This window comes from Emydura macquarii, unplaced genomic scaffold (genome assembly GCF_026122565.2).
Source record: "Emydura macquarii macquarii isolate MOO-44397 ecotype Brisbane River unplaced genomic scaffold, CSIRO-AGI_Emac_v2 contig_1451, whole genome shotgun sequence".
In the NCBI taxonomy this organism is placed as follows: Eukaryota; Metazoa; Chordata; order Testudines; family Chelidae; genus Emydura; species Emydura macquarii.
The window spans coordinates 22,350,411-22,371,016 of NW_027131588.1; the positions used below are offsets into that span (position 1 = coordinate 22,350,411).

At 40.1% G+C, this 20,606-nt stretch overlaps 1 protein-coding gene across 2 annotated transcripts in view; it reads right to left on the reverse strand.

Moving 5' to 3' along the window:
• Nucleotides 1-20,606, reverse strand: part of ZCCHC7 (zinc finger CCHC-type containing 7) — a 148,276-nt gene that overhangs the window by 58,415 nt on the left and 69,255 nt on the right. The gene's annotated exons all lie outside the window — the stretch shown is intronic.

Here is a 20,606-nt window from a genome sequence, read left to right on the forward strand (position 1 = left end):
TCTTTTTCTGTCAAATCTCTGTTAGAGAGAGAAAGAAGGTGGGTGAGGTAATATCTTTTATTCGACGATTATATTATTGCACCCAATCTTGTCTCTCTAAAATCCTGGGATCAACACGGTTATCACAATAGTGTTAACAAATCTCTATATAACATTCAGCATGACAAAGTCACTGTGCGAAACAGAGCCCTGGAACAAGGGAGCTGGTTATGGCAGTTTGCTTCTCTTAAGAGGGGAGAGAGACAAAAATTAACATTTCAATCTATATTTAATGTAGTTGGGTCTTCAAAAATAATTACTTTTTTATATGGGCCAATACAGTTTGCAACTTTACAGAGGAAGTCTGCTGGGTTAAAATCAAGGCTTTGAATTCACCCTGCTTTGTTTGGAGTCTATTTCAGTAGAACAAGAAGGTTATATTGTAACTATAACATGATTGCAACATTCTGGAAACAAATATTTCCTGCTTATAAGGAAATATTTAAAATTTCCATCATCTAAAGCAAGTAAGAAAAATGCCCTTGTTTCAGACAGACTAGTAAGTTTTCTATTTTAACAGTATGGTTAAAAAGAAATCTCTTGATTAGATTCAGGTTTAGGTTTTCCTCAAATGCATTTATTTCAACTGAATTGGTCCATCAATGCTTCATCTGAGTTGCCTGCCTAAACAACTGTTCAGAGGCCAATGGCATCTCAGACCTATAGAACAACTCCTTTACAAAGTATGAAGACAATGGAATAAAAATGACCTGAACATTAAGATGGAATGGAAAAAGATGTTTGAGCCTAAACCACCTTATTTTTAAAGAACAAAATATAAGGAGAATCAGCCACTATGGCTTGGATCTCACTGGTTGATGTCATGGATACTAAAAATGTACTTTAGTAACTGTTGGTATAAGCAACATTCTGCTAAAGGGCTCTGTTTTTTCATCTCTTTAAGCATTTGAATGAAGTGCCAACAAGTGGTAGCTCAGACACACGGGGAAAGACACGCAACAAAACGTACAAATATACAGTAGGATCTGTGAACTCCGGGAAACTTTGTATTGAACTTTGTATGCAGATATGGCTATCCATGACTCTAGGACTAAAGGACAGTCTAGAGCTTATAAGTGATCATGAATAGTCCCAATTGAAAAGAATCATGGAAAATAATGGAACAGCTCTCTTGCTAGAAAACGACAATGAAAATATCTTTGCAATTTAAGATATATGGTCTTCCTCATTAAAAGGATTTGTTGTACCTTTTGAAAACAGTCAGAATTCAGCAACATGACTCAGAAATTTCAGAACCAGCTGAAGAATCTGATAATTGCCTTAAAACAGGGCATTCAGAGGAGCTGGAAGTTCTGGTGCCAGGGCTAAGGATGAAAACTAAAACTGATGACCCTAACCTAGAGTTATCACCTATGTCATGAGCTCTGACCTTTTTGATCTTCCTGAAGAGTTTGGATCACAGAAGGGAAGACATGCAAGACACTCTTGAAGAAGAGTTGTGTTAGGGAGCCAGGACCTCTGCAACTTCAGGAACAGAATTAAAGGCACTTCATGGTTTTCCTTGAGGGAAGATGATCTGTTTGAAGAAACTCGCAGCTGATGAAGATTGGAGTAACCACTACATCCTTGACAGACCAGCCATTTGGAACACATTTCCACCTCACATTACCTGCTTACATATTGTCCTTGCAGGGAAAATAAAGGGCCAGAGGAGTGATCTGATCCAGGATACACTATTCCTAAAGCTAGGCAGCCTTTTGACATATTAGTCAAGAGCTAACACCCCTCTTTGCCCATTACGAAACACATAGCAGTGGTGCTATTAGTGAAGATTTGCATAAACATGTCTAACGTGTGGGAGGAAAACACAAAAGTACACTAACCATACTCAGCTCTATGTCTGGTCTCTTTGGCTGTCTAAGATCTTAAATTGTATCACAATCCAAGGAAGTTTATTAGTCCATTGCCCAAATCATCCATCACAACTATCACTGATTGCTGAGAAAGACTGAAAGATGTTCCCTTGCAGCCATCCTCATGCATGGCCTGCCTTAAGAGAGGGTTGGATCTCATGAGTCAGTGTCACCGGAGATCTTAAGTTGCCCTGTCTGTAACCAACTCTGCAGATATCTCATATTGAGTCCAGGTAATAGTATTAAATATGTTTTGGAGGCCATGAGACTCAGAAGTTTCAAGAACCACCCATATGTTGTCTTGAGGTTGAGATGTTGCAAATAAAGTGGCCAGATTTTCATAAGAGAACAACAGCCAGCAGCTTCCCTGGAGAACTATTCTCCAAAATGAGGGCTGAGTTATTTAAAAAATCTGCCGCTTATGAGGGGCCTAATTGGGAGCTGATGGGTGCTAAGGACTTTTGAAAGCCTGGTCCTTTGAGGTTCATGTTCACACTTACAGAAGGAAACAGTTTTGCTTGTAGAGAGTGTATCCTTGTAAGCTATTTAGCTAAGGATGGATAAATATGGATTCTTCAGTGTTGTAAAGGAGCAGCCACAACTCTCAGGCATTTAACAAAGACCCTAGCAGCTATAAAAAGTCCAAAAAGTAGTTGATCACTGCCCTAACAATGAACTTTACGTATTTTCAATTACTTGGTCTAATAGAAATATGGAGTGGCATTCCTAAGGTCGGGGCCACAGACCAAGCTTGAGAACTTAGGGAAGCTAATAGCATGCAGAATTGTACCCATCTGTGGTTTTTGTTCAATGTTCTAAGGTTCACTATGGGACAAAGTCATCCATTTTTCTTGGGCTTGAGGAAATAAGGAGGAGAGGTTCTTGCCTCTTCAACATCACTCTTTTATTGTACCCAGCTGCAAAAAGAAATGTGGTGTTATGAGGAAATGCACAGCCTTTCATGAGAGACTCTCCATAAGGGGATAGGGAATGGGCGTATCTTTTCTGAGTAATTTCTAATATCCATTTGTCTGTTGTAGTTCCTCTCATGTTGCAAAAAACAGACATGATCCCAAAAAGAGGATGGGAAACGGTAATAGTAGTCCATTAGTAGCAGAGAAGGGCTCTCAAGGGAGCTGTTAAACCTATTTATGTGAAGATTTTTCAGATGGAGCAACAGAAGAAAAATGTGAGGGCTTTGGCTTCTGCTTTTCTTCTCTACACCTGTAGAGTGTGGCTGTTAGTAATAAGCTCCTGAAGAAGAGACTGCTTCTGGCAGCAGAATGTTCTCAACTTTCGCTTAGTAAGGCCTGCAAGAGATCCAAAAACCTGAGGCTGTGCCTTGTGTTTCATTTTTCTTCAGAGAGTTATCAGAAGACTGTAGGGCCTTTCAATGGCAGATCTTCCATTCTTGACCAGAAACAGGCCAGTGTTCTTCAACTATGAAAAATGATTCATGATAACAGTTGTTGCCTCTGAACAAACTGTTATGTCAGATGTGTCTTATGCAGCCCTCAAGACATACATACAATAGACCCTCAGAGTTACCAAGACCTCGGGAATGGAGGTTGTTCGTAACACTGAAATGTTCGTAACTCTGAACAAAACGTTATGGTTGTTCTTTCAAAAGTTTAAAATTGAACATTAACTTAATACAGCTTTGAAACACTGCTATTCAGAAGAAAAAAAAGGGGGGGAAGCAGAATTTAAGTAGTTTACATCTAACACAGTACTGTATTTTATTTGCTTTTTATTTCTCTCTCTGTGGCAGCCTGATTGTATACTTCTGGTTCCAAATACGGTGTGTGGTTGACTGGTCAGTTCGTAACTCTGGCGTTCGTAACTCTGAGGTTCTACTGTTCTTACTTTTGGCCTTCTGCCCCAGTGGTCTTGGCTTCTGTTTTTTTCTTGTGCAGATGTTACAGCAGTGGGGGAAGCTATCCCACAAACAAAAATCATGGTAAACCACTGGTAAATTGCAAATCTCACTTGCAGTGGTGTTAGCAAGTACAACTTTCTTCCAAATAAATCTTGCCAAAGGAATAAACAGAGATGCTCTCTAGCATGGTACTGAAGTCCCTTAGATTCACTAATGAAGTGAGCTTTGCAGAAGTTATTAACCTCTGCAGAGAGGCTATAAAGAGAGGCTATTAATGCAGTGACATACAACTGTTCTGCACACATTTTCAAATTACTAGAGAAAGACATGGAAGAAAAGTAAATGAGAAATCATACTACCTAAGGCCCCAACCAAGCAATGTGAATTGCACATGGGAAGACCCTTCCATCCCCATGCAGCCTCAGTTACTTCAGTGGAGATCTGCATGGGCACAGTGATGGGCCCATGTGGATCCAACTGCAAGATTGGCTCTATGCTCTTATGTTTTCAAAACAACCACTTTATAGCTGCCGGCTACAAAAACGGAATGAGGCTGTGCATTTGTCAAGCCTCAAGTAGTAAGGTGGATTATCTAGAAGTTTGTTTCAGACTGGCCCAACTTAATTAAAATCTATGAAGAGTACAGACAGAATAGTGATCCTGTTTTCCAGAAGGTCCCAAATATTGGCTGAAGAAGTTTGCTGGGGAGTTGCTCCAAACACTGAAGCTAATAGCAATGGTACTTGATTCTGTACAGAGGAATTCACGCTCCATTGCTGAAGCTGTTGTTGTGTGGAAGAAATCTTAGAGGGAGGGAGGGAAGGGAAGGGAACCTTTCACTGAACTGCAATTAGAGGATGGCGAAATGTGTGTTCTGAATGCATTATAATCAAGCTTCTATAATCAATAAGCATTAAAATCAAACCATGCCGTTTTCTATGGTCTATGACAGATCCCTGTGTGTTCCAGTTTCCACTCACAAGAGAGGAATCCGCACTTGCTCATGCAGAAGGGGTTTATGTTCGATGTACATTACTGCCACCAGTAACTGAACTGCCAACCCAGTCTACTCAAGTTCAAAAGTCACGCTCCACAGTGAAATTCAGAAAAATGTAACAACTATTCATTTGTGGAAATCTCAGTCTGGTAGAAAACAAGAATGTGCTCAGGAAAGCAGTGTCTCAACCGCTAAGTGCTATATTGTCTTCTGGTGATATTGGATGATGAGTATTTTCATTGTTGGATCCGGTTCATTATAAGATTAGAAACCACATGGAAACAGACAGGGCTTCAAAATATACTTTCCTTCTCAAGCATTTTAATTCTGAAAGGTTTTAAAGTACCCTCAGTTAATTTAAATAGAATTCTGTAGTAACTGACTTGTGATTTGAATCATGAATTGTAATTTTGTTTAAAAAGACGTTATAGGAAAGATGATGTGTTAACACACTTATGAGCGTGCATGCATAAAAACAAATTTTAATAAAATTGAACTTCTTAAAAAGCATTGCAACTCTAAACATTTTCAGTGTTATCACCAAAGTGAGTTTGCTTTGTGGTTGTAAGGATTTTTATTCCATCTTAGAAAAATGTTTTGAATTAAAATTCAACTTTAATTTTCCAAATCTTGTTCTTTGACTACCAACACTTTATAATACTCCAAAAATATCCCCTTCCAGATGTTGAAGTAAGATACTTTAAAAAACCCCGCATAACTTAGTTAATTATAAATTTTAATCTAAAATTGCAATAGTACACTTTTTCAAATGACTTTGTAGCTTTGTAACACTGATTGAAAATTTATGATTTAAAATCAGATGACCTTGAAGCACTATCTAAATGACTCCACCCTGCTAAACAGTGAACAAACTAATCAGCTTGGACTGCATTAACCAAGTGAAAGACCCAAACACTTGACCACTGTGCTCTTATCCTACTTTGCTTAATCAAAAAAAACCAAAACAAACAGCTACATATCAGCCAACCTCTCCACAGCAGAAGACTCCAAACCAAATCTGAGGGCAATAAACATTCCTTTAACTTTTTACAGTTTTACTCCATCAGGCATATAGAAGTAATGGAAGTTCTAAGTAACGTGGAACAGATTCTACTTCTGGCTAGAAACAGCCAGGAAAACGCAGCTGATTCCACCACTGAAGAAGAGGATCAATGTCTCCTTCAGAGTGTGCAGTTTCCTAAATTATATGATAGTCCGTTTTCCCCTCCCAAAAAAGAATTGATGCATACAATCTCTCTCCAACTATCATCCTTTTTCACTAGGCAACATTCAGAAGGAATGGACCAAAAAAAACACCAATTAAATGTGATGCCCGACATCCTGAATCTCTCACAATAATGCTTCGAACCAGGATGTGGCACTGAGACAACTCTGATGAGCTATTCAGTGATTTCTTGGGGTAAGTCTACACAACAATCACATACCTGCAGCTGGCCAATGTTGGTTGACTTGTGCTCGTGGGTCTGTAAAATTGCGGTGTAGACGTTCAGGCTCAGACTGGAGTCCAGACACTGGGACTCTCCTTCCCCCTGTGGGGTCCTAGAGCTCAGGTTCCAGCACAAGCCTGAACATCCACATTACAATTTTACAGCCCCACAGCCTGAGCCCCACAAGTCCGAGTCAGCTGAGCTGACACAGGCCAGCCACAGTTGTTGAATTGCTGTGTAGACATGCCCTTGGAGGCTTAAGGTCTGGAAACAGGAGTAAGGCAGACATCACAAGTTGACTCAGGGAGGCCCATGTGAATTGGGATGGCCATTCTTCTTTTACACATCGTAGCTCTAAGATAACAAATAGGCAGTAGAGAAGGAAAATGGGTGGTCCTACATCTGTATCATCATCCTCAACAGATATATCAGATGGAAGCCTCATTAGGCAGATCAAGTGCAAGTCCTCAGTGACAGTGATAACACACATTTGGGAAAGAAAGAGGTGGAAGACCTTGGTTTTTCCAACTTTTTAAAGGAGACTAACAGAACTAAGCAAACTCAAATTGACTGATCCACGCAATGGATACACAACTACTGTAACTGTTTCACACACACACAACTCCAATGGCCTTTGTATTTCAGAGTGTTTCAACTTCGATGCTGAGAGCACATGACCTTGAAAGAGTGTGGATCTGTTATGTCAATTCAAAAAGGTTCCATTAAGTACCATTACTACGGCTTACAATATTTGAATTCCCATATACTGAGTTTTTAAAAAGAAGGCCTAATCAAAGATAGCAGACTGGTAGAATATCGGCATTCATATAGAAACAAATATTTCACATCTTAATTTAGTGACAACTTTAGATAACCGTGCTTTAAATTCTTGGTAGGTTGGCTACAGATAGAAGTTCATATCCCCCTTTTATTTTTGTTACATGCCATTACCTGCCACTGATTCAAAAGCCAGACTAGAATTAGATTCTGTGGTGGAACATATATTTGTGAATTGGAGTTTTTTTGTTTACTACATAAGTTTTCAAATCACATATTCCCTTTAAAGAAAATGCATGGAACATAAATTTGATATGCATTCTTTTATTCCTAGAGCTCACTTACTTCTCTCATGTGTTCAAACTAATCCATATTTTGTACAGAATAAAGAATAGAAACTAGATCAATAGAGCAAAACAAGTAGAAGGTATAAAATGTGATGGCATTAACATCCCTATTTCTTATTTCTAGAAATCTAGAAGGAACAGTATGACAGTAGTACAAGCTACAAGGACATAAATGCTTTCACGTAAACATGCTACTTCACGTACGTTAGTCGCCATCAACATTCAAAACCTGAGTATTATTTATCTAGGAAGGGAATGCCCAATTATCCAAGAAAATAACCATTAAGTGACCACTCTAAAGTGTTCTAGAAACATCAGCTTGTCTGTTGTCATGGCCCCGGACAACATGCTCTATCAGTATTTCACACCTGCCTCTAACTTTACTGATTTTCTACAAGATCTATTATAATTATATTAAAGATTTATTACTCTGATTCTAGAATCCGCTCCTCTTTAGGAAATTATGCAAAAAAACTTTGCTCTTTGACAAAGCCTTACCACTATAACAAGAATGACATTCTTACAACACCAATACGATCTTTCTACCTACTGCTTTCCCTTCTAAAAACAAAACAAAAAAAATATAACCCTGTCACAGAATGTTTATACCTTCAAAAGGAATGAGAGCCATGGATTGCAAGAAATCCACTATGAATTTCACTATTGCTGTTGATTTTAAATGGAATACACTGAAATACTATGGTGGTAGGTGGCAGTATAAAACTTTTAGTTGGATAGAGAAAAATTCTGATCGCATAATCACATCATATTTCAATAAAACAGCTTCATGATTTAGAAGATTTTTTTAAATGAAACTCCTACAGATGTCTTACTCCTTAAATGAAATGCTTTATGATGCTGCTAACTCCTTACTCAAATACCTAGCTATTTATTTTATAAAATACACACATGAAATTAAAACTTAATCTATCATTCATTTTGAACCACAAGAGAAATTACATCAAGATTTTTTTTTTGTATTTGTGTTTGTTACACATCTGCTATTAAATTTTAGAGGACTACACCATAAAATAGTTTATAAACACAGAGTAAAACGACAATGGCTTAATCTGAAAACATCCAAGGGTAAAAAGAAAAAATATAAATGAAGGCCAGAACCCGACCCTCACTTCAGCCCCTTTGCACTTCTCTGGCACCACAAACGGGCTACAGAACCAGTTTAACAGCCAGCTGAAGATTCCCATACTGTGGGGGGATTCCTGGGTGGCATGGCTGGTTCTAAGTCACTTCCCTTGTAGCCCCTCTGGGCACCATGTCTTCTCTGAATTGCACTGGGGATCGAACTGGCTTCTAGCCAACCCCAGGATAAGGGAGCAGCAAACAGTGGCTTAGAGCCACCTTTTGCCCTTCCCTGTTCAGCTGCGCCAAGCTGAGCTCAGCTGCAGCTGAGAATTGAGCCTGTAAGCTCAGATTTGAGGATTGGCGAAATCAGCTTACCCAGTCATATCATATCTGTGGTATAGGTGGGCCCACTCATTTACTATGCCAACCTTCTTTCCTGTACTCAGGGTGCATGCATTTGTTTATCTTTTAATGACATTTAATGCAAGACCGAGGCATTATTAAATTTGGAATCCTTTGGTTTCAATATGAAAGTCAGTAGGGCTTTTTGTTTAAAAAATGCATTAAGTGATTTTTGTCAGAAATATATTTTCTTCTGTAATATGCTATTTTCTTAAGTCAAAGGGACAACTCAAGTGCTCCCCTGGGGGTACATTTGGGTACTGTTTCCAAAGATTTAGCATGGCATTCCAGGCTCTCTGAACACTGAATAAATAATGCATTCTTTTTTCGAACAACAAAAACAAACCTCCGCTTTTCTTGTATTCAGACAATTTAAAAAATATTAAGTTCCTATAAACACAGTGTTATCTTAATAAGTTCAAACGTTATTAGACATTTCCCCATGGGAAGACAAGGAACGTGTTCTGAACTAAGTAGCTGTATGTTTTGGAAGGTAACTATTCTCAGATTAAGCAATGCAAATGATTTTTTACAGTTTGTGTGCCTCAAAGTAAAAAAAAAGCATTTAAAAATCGAACGTAAGATAATACTGCTTACGCATGTACATCGAGATGCCAAGGGACCCAAAGCAATCCTCAGTCTAATGTTTTCTATGGCACAGACTGGTGATCACACGATAGTGGTGATACTCTCTAGTTACCCTTGGCAACCCTTCTCAACTGTAACGATGCTGCCCTACAATAGCTTTCACTGGGCAGCTTTCTCTTCCCTTAGCTGAATGCTTTGGGACCATCTGCGTCGGTAAGCATAAAAGGCCAGCCTGCCTGTGGGCCCGTCACTCTGAACACCACCTCTCTGACCCTGATTAAATACAACTTTCAATCCTTTTTGTCCTCCCTGTTGACTTCTCCTATTAAGGGAGCCCTTTGACAAAGAAAGCGGAAGGGTGGACTAACTGGCCCCAGGAAAGGTGATGTCTGATACTGCTCAACACAAGGATTAGCAAGCCAATACATAACAAAAGCAAGTTTGGGGGAGGGGGAAGAGGAAAAGAAAAAAAATGGTTTTAGCCAGGTCTTTGACTAATTCAGTGGGTACACAATTCAGCAAATAGCTATACAAGAGGCCTTCTTTGAAAGAAACAACTACTGAAGAACAATGATTTGGGGAGATACCTTTCAGCATCATGACACAAGGCCATGACATTGACAAGAACACTAGATATATCATTTGCCAGCTACACAACTTTTTAAAATAAAGTGAATTTTTGGAGTGGGGAAGGATGGTGTTGAAAATTATTCTCAAAGCAAGCCTACTTCCTAAAGAACGTTTTCTCAAAGTAGCTTGCTTAGTGTCATTAAAACAAACAACTTACCAAGCATAAATCATGAATGACAAACAACAGGTTGGGCTAAAGACCATTTAATTTATTTACCAGTGAACACCCTGGCTTCCCTTTTAGCATGTCACTGTGCTACTCCACCCTGTGACCCAGGGGATCTTGTAGCTGAGATGAGCCCTTTACACTTTCAAAACATTTAAGAGGCAGCTTCATGTACCACTCAAGCTTTCACATTACTTTGGAAAAAGATATTAAATACATTCTTAAAAGCAAAGAAGTAAGAAATGTTAGTTTTTGCTTAGAAATTTTTTTTTAATGGCAACAGAGTTTATAGGTCTGACTCATATTCTGAAACCCAGTGACACGCAGGATGTTGTCCAAACCCCGTAAACGTATCCGAGGATCCAACTACATAAAGCATCTTATCTTCATAGACACTTTAAGAAGTGTTGAGCATTACCTGCTCCCATGGTCCTGTTTAGCATTAACTAGAACTGACCAGGCAACTGACCAGAACTCTGAGGCAGCTTACTAATGTGGATTGTTGCAGAAAAGCAAGATGATGGGGGTGAAGCAGTTTGGGAGATTTCACTGAGAAGCTGCACTGCTCCACCTTTGAGATATAAACTTATGTGGCTCCAAGAGCCTTTGCCCAAACTAGTGGGCAGCAACTATTTTGAGGCGATCAAGAAGGTGAAATCAGGAGTCCATCTAATACAGTATGTGTGGACTCCACTAAAGAATCCATACCAAAATAGAAAGGATGACTGCAGAGGGCAAAGTGGAATGGGGGTGGGGGGAGCAATGTTTTGGGATTCTATTTCCCCAGGAAAGAGATGCTGAATCCGTGAGACAGTTACCAAAACATAGGAAGAGCAGAAGGGAATCCCCATACAAAGCAGAGGAGTCAGTCAGAGGTCTGGAAGGGGATATTTTGCATCATGTGAATCGGCATTGATCGGACACGCAAGATACACAGATCAGGTTGGTCCTGTGAAAATGGAGACATATGGCAAAAGAACCCTGTTCCTCATTCTGAAAACTCACAGCGGTGGACCAGTATTTGCCAATATCGCTATTTCAGTCATTACAGCTTAATTACATTTTTCCTTTCTTTGAAAAACTCCCACTCCTCAAGGCTCTAAGGCCACATCCACTATCCTTCCAGCTGAGCTGAGGACTAAAACTTCCCTGAGAACAATCCAAAACTGTTTAAACTGCTATTGGTGTCACTACTGAGCATCGCATGGTATTTCTCCTGCTTCTCCCACCCTCATTTCTCTCATTCCTCTTTGTGGGGCAGATCATCCCAGTCTACTCATGGAGCAAAACAGAATGGGACCCCACATCAAACTTGGGCTCCCACCCCGCCACTGGGGAAAAAACCATGAGTTTGTGATTTAAAGTGAAATCCTGGCCATTTAACTTACCTGGTGGGTAACTTCCAGGGGGAAAACACATTCATGACTCAGTTCTTTTCTTGGAGAAAAAGAGGTGTGTGACCATGTGCGCTCTAGAGCACGTAGACAATGTTTCGGGATGGATGAGGTTTACGGTGTCACTGTCACTTTCCCTTTGCATATGAACTATTTGTAAATTTAGTCTCTAAGTAGGTGGTCTAAAAGATTTATTGAAGAGCTACCTATCTAAGTAGGTATTAATAATGCTGGTTGCCCTGCGTAATAACCCTGTTTTCCTTATGTAAGCTTTCAATTCTATGGGGTTATCTATTTTGAGCACACAAGGAATGTAAGATCTTGTCAATATGTGAAATATCTATGACAGAGAGTCAACAGTACATATTGAAAAAGTTTAGTGCCTTTTGGCGAGAGAGAGAGAGAAATTCATTATCTATATTGCTTTATGGGTATGCATGAGGTTTTACCTACATAAAAAGTATACATGGGTTCAAGAACCTAAGAACTTACAATCTAAATGTAATAGGAACAACAACATTTAAGGACAGAACAGCATGAGGTCAGATAGTCAGCTGCTGGAGAAGGAAGGACAAAAGAAGTAGGTTTTAAAGGAGAATTTGAAAGAGAAGAAAGAGAACATATGCTGCACAGGAAGAGGACTATAGGACTTCTCTTAAGTGGCAATTATAGGCTAACTGGGCAACATTCAGGCTGTGCTTCTGTTGGACAAAGCCAGTATGCACAAGACCCCAGCAGCAGAAAGTCCAGCCAAGAGGCTATGGCAGAAAGAGGCTGTAACCTCCTCTCTACTGAGGGTTGCAGGGATCAGTTCAGCTCAAAAACTACGTAGATTTGGCAAAGGTGTGTTCAAGGCATTCCAGGAACATGCTAGTAGTTAGCACAGTTAAACCAGAACCTAGAGAATACAAGACTTGGCATGAATACGACCATTCCTGTCTACAGTATTAGCCGCTAGCACCCCAAGCGTTATTATAGCTCACAGTTAAATCCCAGAAGGATGGCTTCTGACAACCACAGCCCTAGTGTCACAAATAAGTAAAATCAACATGTAATTTATCAATTTTGAAGTGAAAACCAATTTTACCCATCAGGAGGGTATTAAATGAGAATGTCAAAATAAAATGGAAACTGTTCTGTAAACAAAATAGGTGAAATTCGGGCCCCATTGAAGTCAGTGGCAAAATTTTCACTGACTCCAGTGGGTCCAGGATTTCACCCAATCTTTTTCAATTACAATGAGAATACCACCAATATCTATAATTCCTGTACATTTTCTTTGCTTCTAAAACATCCGTCTAGCCCACCCTCCAAAAAATGTAGTTTCCTACAGAAGATAATCTGGTCTTCTACATCATACAGCAAAACTCAAAAGGAAATACAATAGGCCTTTATCCTTGAAATTGTGCTCATCTTTAACTATCAGAAACATGCAGGTATAGACACACTATATAGAGTTTTAACCAATGGATAGAGTTTGTGATGCAAACTCAGAGTTTGACTCTGTTCTTAGTCCAGATCCTGCAAGGACCCATGTGTAGGTGAAAGGGATAGCCCATGAAGAGTTCCTTGCAAGATGAGGGTTTTTACTGACAGTATTATTAAAATTAACTACTTTTTACAGACAGTCAGTTCCTTTTATATTTTCTATTCAAGTTTAAAATTTTATTTGGCCTAGTCAATTTTGACTTTATATGTATCTTCTCCTTCCTCTTTTTGTCTTTTATGTGGGAAAGGGAGAGGGGAATCAGTGAAACGGCACTGCAAATTAGTATTTCTCTGTGTTCTCAGGAAAGAACTAAATGGGGGACCTGTTTCCGACAGTTTTACTTTCCGTATTAGCTGAAGAAAAACAGATTCAGACACACAAAACCGACTGTTTTAGAAGATACTGCTGCTAAAAATGAAAAACTGTTCAAAAGTAAAAAGTGATTATTTCAGATGAAATAAGAAACTCCAATGTCAACCTTACTGCCTGAATCAGCAAAAAACTCAAATCTTTGCTCAGAATAGAAAACTGGAGATTTTCTTTCAATTTACATATCTTTTTGCTGAGCACATCTTACCTTAAATATGAGAGAACTTCACAGAGGCTCTGCTTCTAGTTTCAAACATTATTTTTGCTATGGTGTTATAAAAATGCTCCTGGCTAGGACTAAGACACCATTAGCACAACTAGAAGAATGTATACATTGAAGCCAGAAACAAGCCCCTGAAGCCAGGCATTTTAAAAAGATGTGTATGTGTAGATTACACAATCAAAGTGAAATCTGATTTTTTAAAATAAGTACGATCTCTTACTTAGACTGCAGCAATAATTTTCTAAAGGAAAACTAAAAACCAGAAAAAATAAAAACTGTGACCAACAGTTTCTGGATTGAGAATTCACAAGCAGTGTATATAAATTGTAAGTGTACATAAGTCTCATATGTTGTATACAATTTTTTTTTTAGTTGAGAGCAAATGGAAATATTAGGGAAAATAATGTGAGTGCCACCATTCCACGACAAAACATTGTTTATATTTTATTAAATATTATAACACACTTTAACAAACATGCTCTACATATGCAGAAGTGATATTGGTGATAAATTAGAGCCATGTAATAAGATTATTTTATCACATGCTTTTGACAGCTTAACCTATACTCTGCCCATTAATCCATCCCCACCAGCTTTACTGACAACGCTCTAAACCTCTGAACAGCTTCAAACAAACAGTCCCCATTTAAAAACAAAAACTAAAACAACCATCCAGAGGAACATTTTCTTTCTTCCCCAAATGTGGAATTTCCCCTCCCATCTTCCTACCCCCAACATACAGATCTATACTTTAAGACAAGCAATATTCATTCATGGACCAGTAAAAGGGTTATGGTCAGATACCACTCCACTCTCAAAGCTAGAAATGAGAAGCTTTATGCCAATGGAAATGAGAGATTGACGGCAGTATGTGAATTTTACAAAAATGTTGATTGTAGAAGATTCCTTACACAGGAAGATGGTTAATTGATATAGATCTGCCAAATGAACTTGGACAGTAGTCAAAGACAATCCAGGCTGTTTGAGACATAATAATGCATTTAAAAAATAAAGTGATTGTGGACAGCACTGCATTCTTGTCCTTCTGACAAACTCACAATCCACATCTCCTTCCACTCTAAAGCGAAAAAAAAAGTTGGTGGCTTTTGGAATCTAACGGATTGGATGAAGTTCAACAGGTGCAGTAGGGTTTGAGTTGAATCAACGAACTAACATTTAAAGCTACCAGGCCCCAAAATTTTGACTAACAGATAATCTGACCCTGATCTTGGGATAGGCGAACATGATTTGTGAGATGGTCTTGCTGGCCATGCTCCCCAACCTATGTCAAAGTACGTGGTCCTATTACAGCCTACAGAGTGTGCATGTCTGAACGGTATTCCCAGCCATTCCTGAACTGTCAGATTACGACAATCCTGAATCTTCTGGGCGAGGCCTACTCCACACACCACTAGTGGCAGCAGGTAGTGTACGTATAGCTTCACGCTTCAGCGAAGAGCAGGCTGTGTCCACACTGCCGTGTGTTGCTGTGTGTCAGTGAAAGGCTCTGGCAGAGGGAAGGCGTGGAGGGAAGAAGAAGCTGAAGTCTTTTCCTACTGTGGGGAAAGACTCCTGCAGTGGAGATGCAGCATGACACTACGTGGCTAAAAATAGCAGTGTAGACAGGGAGGCCTGGCTCGGGCGAGTAGAGAGTGAGTATAGTATGTACTCGCAAACATACTCACACCCTTCAGGCATATCTTTAAGTCTACCTGCCTAAGTCGTGCCCCACGGTCTACACTGCTATTTATACCTGTGCTGGGGATGGGAGGGGGCAACGTGTGTATGTACACTACACACTGGTGAAAGAAGCCTACAGTGTAGACGTACCCTTGGTATATGGTCATGAGCAATTGCATGGTGTTACTAGTCCCTCTTTCCTTAGCAGCCCGAAAAAGGTATCAGTCAATGCTTGGCAGAAGCTGCGAGTTCAATCTTTTCCAAGGATGAGAACTCTCTAAGGCTGATTTGATTTCTGAATCATTTGAAATTGGTTTGGCATGTAAGCAAGCACAGACTTAGTATTCATAACTCCAGTAATCCAGTATGGTAAAATTCATGCTCCAATTACATTTTCTTGAATAGATTAATAATTTAGAGAAAATATTATGTGATAAAACACTGATCCTCCATGGCTACATATGGAAGCCAATAAAATACTCACAGTTGATGTTTAAACTACAGCCTGCTGCTCTGGCTTACATAGGACAGCTTTTAGACGTTAAACTGGAACACAGCTGCTTTTTATGTCACTTTGCTGTGTCACTACATATGACTTGCTCATGACCCTCCTTCCTTGCTTTTGTTAGTCTCTCTTGGTGCTAACCAAGTGCTTTAATTTTGTTCAGCCTAGTAAAAAGCCCAAAGACTAGAACATGGGGGTCACCAAGGTCTACAAGGTAGGTGAACAAATCAACAAAGCCACACCACAGGGCAGACAGCAAAGAAATTAGAATAAGAGCCTAACAAAGGGAACACACCACACAAGCACTCATAATTATGAAAAAACCAGTAAATACATTGGGGATGCTAATAGTGATCTTTTGTTATCATCATTGACAGAATATTAGAAAACACCCTGTCTAATTAGGGCTGAAACTCTGGAGATTCAACACTAATCTCCAGATACAAAGTAACTTATTCCATGGATACATAATACCATAACAAAATAATACTTTAGATAAATTCTGTTTATCTGTGCGTAACCAAGGCAATACTCACTGGCTCTCTTTGCGATGTGGAATCTTCCAACCTCATTTCAGAGCTAATGACATGTAGACGTCTTCTAGCGTAACTTTGCCAACCCTAAAACGTACTCTAACTTTTAAAAAACATCTTTAGATCATTTTTAAGAAACAACTTTCCATAGGATGAAACAGATTTGCTAAAACAACATTCCCACAGTATGAAAAGAGAACTAAATAAGGATTTTATATAAGAAGGTAAACTAAAAATATTAAACTTTAAAAAAAGTTTTTCATTATGTTCTTGTTATATATTTTCTCATATTTATTTAGGGAAAACTTTGATCTTCTTTACACAGAAATGATCATATGCTTTTTCTGTGGCAAGCAACTGATGTAAAATGCAGGTTGATGACTTCCAGGGAAACACGAAGCAGTAGTAGTAGTAGGTGGGAGGATGGCAGAGAGCTTATCTATGTACGTAACATGAGGGCTTGCCTACACAGTGCCTCAGGACGGACTACGGGGTCTGAATTTCAGAGCGCACCCGAGTGTTGCATTCTAACTGCTTCCCGGTGACACTGCTAGAATGCACTAAAAGATACCTAGTTCGTGTTAACATGGGTACCTTTTAGTTCATGCCACAGTGCCCACATGAGACAGTTAGAGTGCAACACTTTGGTGCGTTCTGCAACCCTTCGTCAGCACTGAGGCGCAGTAGACTCAGCTGTGCTAACTATGTTTATGATGAGCTGGGTCTTTCAGTTAGAGTAGTATTAACTCCATTAATGTGACCAGTCTGTTCACTGCCAGCATTCAATATATCTGTTAGCTGTGGTTTAGGGCAGCCTCTTCAGCGATCATGAAGACATGGACAAAATGGGTGTGTCTGCCTGCCTCAGAGAATTTAGGTAGCCTAGCTTCTACAATCTTCTTCGGTGTCAAACCAGTTCAGGTTATATATGAGATGAATTTCTATTTGCAAAACACGAGGGAGACCAGTTTATTGAGGTGGGGAGAGAATAATGAAGAAGAAGGGGGGAGGGGAAGGGAAGTATCAATAAAGCAAATGTCACCCAGACTATCAAGCAAGCAATACAACAGTTTCTTCATGGCCAGAACTCAGCTCACACTGTTCTTAAGGTCTCACACTATGACTAGCCAGCCTAGTCATTGGACTAGCATTGAGGGACTTGACCTAGGCCGTCCCCCCCTATTTTTGTCTCTTCTCACAAGTTCCCCTATCACCGTGGTCTTGTCACCACTCTCCACACATGTGGTCCACAAAAACACCATGCTAGTGCTGGGATCATCAGAGGCACTCAACAAAACTAGGTGAATGTGCAGCGTGATGGCAAATACAATTAATTGTTAACAAATCAAGGTAATGAACATAGGAATGATTAATCTGTACTACTCATGCACCTTAAATTAAATAAACCTACTCAGGAAAAGATTTGGACAGGACTGGTATGCCGTCAGCTGGATTATTACGTTCGTTTCTGGTTACCCCATCTAAAAAAGGATTCAGCAGAAATTGAGGGAGTTTAAAGATGGGTAATGAGAATGATTACAAGCATGTGAACATTTCCATATGAAGGACTGAAAAGTTTGGAACTGTTGACTTTAGAGAGAGAGAAAAAAGAAGGGACATGGCTAATGTATACAATATAAAATGACTGATATAGAGACGGCAAGGCAAGCACTTATATTTACCCTCTCCCATAATACAAGAGGAGAACATTCAACAAATGTGAGAGATGGCAAATTTAAAACTAATAAAAGGAAACATTTATTCACACAATGCACAGTTCACCTTTGGAACTCATTGCCACAAGATCTCATTGAACATAATGATAAAGGTGTTGAAAAAGAAACAGGATACAACAGGCCTTAGGAGTGCATGGTGGAGGAATCCCAGGAGAAATAAATAATAATTTGTTAATATTTTTCTGTTACTAAATCTGATTCACCATTTCAGGACTGAGCTAGGGTGAAGAGAGCCCCCACTCTTCCTTAGAGGCTCATGAAGGGTGTTGGATAAGACTATTCCCTAGGTATAAAAGGCAAACCAAGCTAGCTACTCTGACCAATGAAGATCATAAAACAGAAAGGCTAGAAGAAGGCTGCTTACTACCTCAGCTTTGAATCGATGACATGCAGGTCTGCGAGATGCCAGTGGCTTTAAGGAAACTATTGAGTTCTGTGTTTAAAAGAACCGTAGAGAACTTCTGCACATCAGTACAGCCACAGGAAGTTCCGTCCTTCCTTTCTGCTGACTGGACTCCAACTAGCGAGTGAGCTGTCCGTGCTGCACAGGAAGCACATGGCTGCACACACAGGCAGCTCTGAGAAATTACCTATGCAGGGAGCCGTTCCAAGTGTCATTGGTTCCTAAAATGGGGAGGGTGAAGTACAGACATGGGGAAATATGCCCTGGTGCTAAAGCTTTTAGCACAAAGGGAAGGTGTTACGGTGGTTGTCTGCATGGGTCCCCAAAGGGTATCTTCTTCCTCTTACCTTAAATTGCTCACAGGCTTTGTGGCATGACGCAGGCTCTGGTGGGAGAGCAGATTGATGGCGTTGGCTGTATGGCTCTTCTACGGCTATCTCCAAGGCGGTCCCAAATGGACTGCCAGCAAAGTGGAGGTCTGGCTCAGATCAGAGACATAAGTATGATCCTGGGAAGGGGTGGTGCAGAAACACCTGGAGTGTCCTCAAATCTGTTGTGCAGCAAAGTGAAAGTCAGTTAAGTTGATGAATGTGGGACTGGGTGAAAACAACGAGAGTCCTGTAGCACCTTAAAGAGTAACAAATTTCTGCGGGCATAAGCTTTCATGGGCTGCAACCCACTTTGTCAGATGCATGAAATGGAAATCACAGATAGGAAGTATATATATACATCCAAGGGTAAGAAACATAACAATGGGGAGAGCAAGTGCTAACAAAGTCAATTCAGTTAGGGTAGATGAGGCCTATTCACAGCCATTGATCAGAAGGTGAGAATGTGTGAACAGGGACAATTACTTCTTGTAATGAGATAACCATTCCAAGCCCCTATTCAGACCCAGTCTGATTGTGTCAAGTTTGCATATGAGTTCCAGCTCTGCAGTTTCTCGCTGAAGTCTGTTTTTGAAGTTTCTTTGTTGAAGTATGGCAACTTTCAAGTCAGCTACAGTGTCCTGGGAGATTGAAGTGCTCTCTGACTGGTTTATGGATGTTACCATTTTTATGTCTGATGCATGTCCATTTATTCTTTTGCGTAGTGACAGTCCGGTTTGGCCAATGTACATGGCAGAGGGGCATTGCTGGCACATGATGGCATATATTACATTAGTAGATGTGCAGGTGAATGAGCTCCTGATGGTGTGGCTGATGTGGTTAGGACCTGTAATGGTGTCACTAGAGTCGATGTGCGGGTAGAACTGGCAACGGGGTTTGTTACAGGAATAGGTTCCTGGGTTAGTGTTCTTCTTGTATGGTGTACGGTTGCTGGTGAGTATTTGCTTCAGGTTGTGGGGCTGTCTGTAAGCAAGGATAGGCCTGCCTCCCATGGCTTGAGGGAGTGAGGGATCATCTGCTAGGATAGGTTGTAGATCCTTAATGATATGTTGCAGAGATTTTATCTGGGGGCTGTAGGTGATGACCAGTGGTGTTCTGTTGTTTTCTTTGTTGGGTCTGTCCTGAAGTAGGTGACTTCTGGGTACCCGTCTGGCTCTGTCAATTTGTTTCTTCACCTCCCCAGGTGGGTACTCTAGTATTAAGAATGATTTATGGAGGTCCTGTAGGTGTTCGTCTCTGTCTGAGGGATCAGAGCAAATCTGGTTGCATCTTAGGGCTTGGCTGTAGACAATGGATCGTGTAAATGTGTCCAGGGTGGAACCTGGATGCATGAAGATATGTATTGCGGTCAATTGTTTTCGGTATAGGGTGGTATTAATGTAACCATCCCTTATTTGTATTATAGTGTCCAGGAAGTGGACTTCTTGTGTGGACTGGTCCAGGCTGAGGTTGATGGTGGGGTGGAAATTATTGAAATCCCAGTGGAATTCTTCGAGGGACTCTTTCCCGTGAGTCCAGATGATGAAAATGTCATCAAGGTAGCGTAGGTAAAGGAGAGGTGCTTGGGGATGAGTTTCGAGGAAGCGTTGTTCTAGGTCAGCCATAAAAATGTTGGCATACTGTGGGGCCATGCGGGTGCCCATAGCTGTGCCACT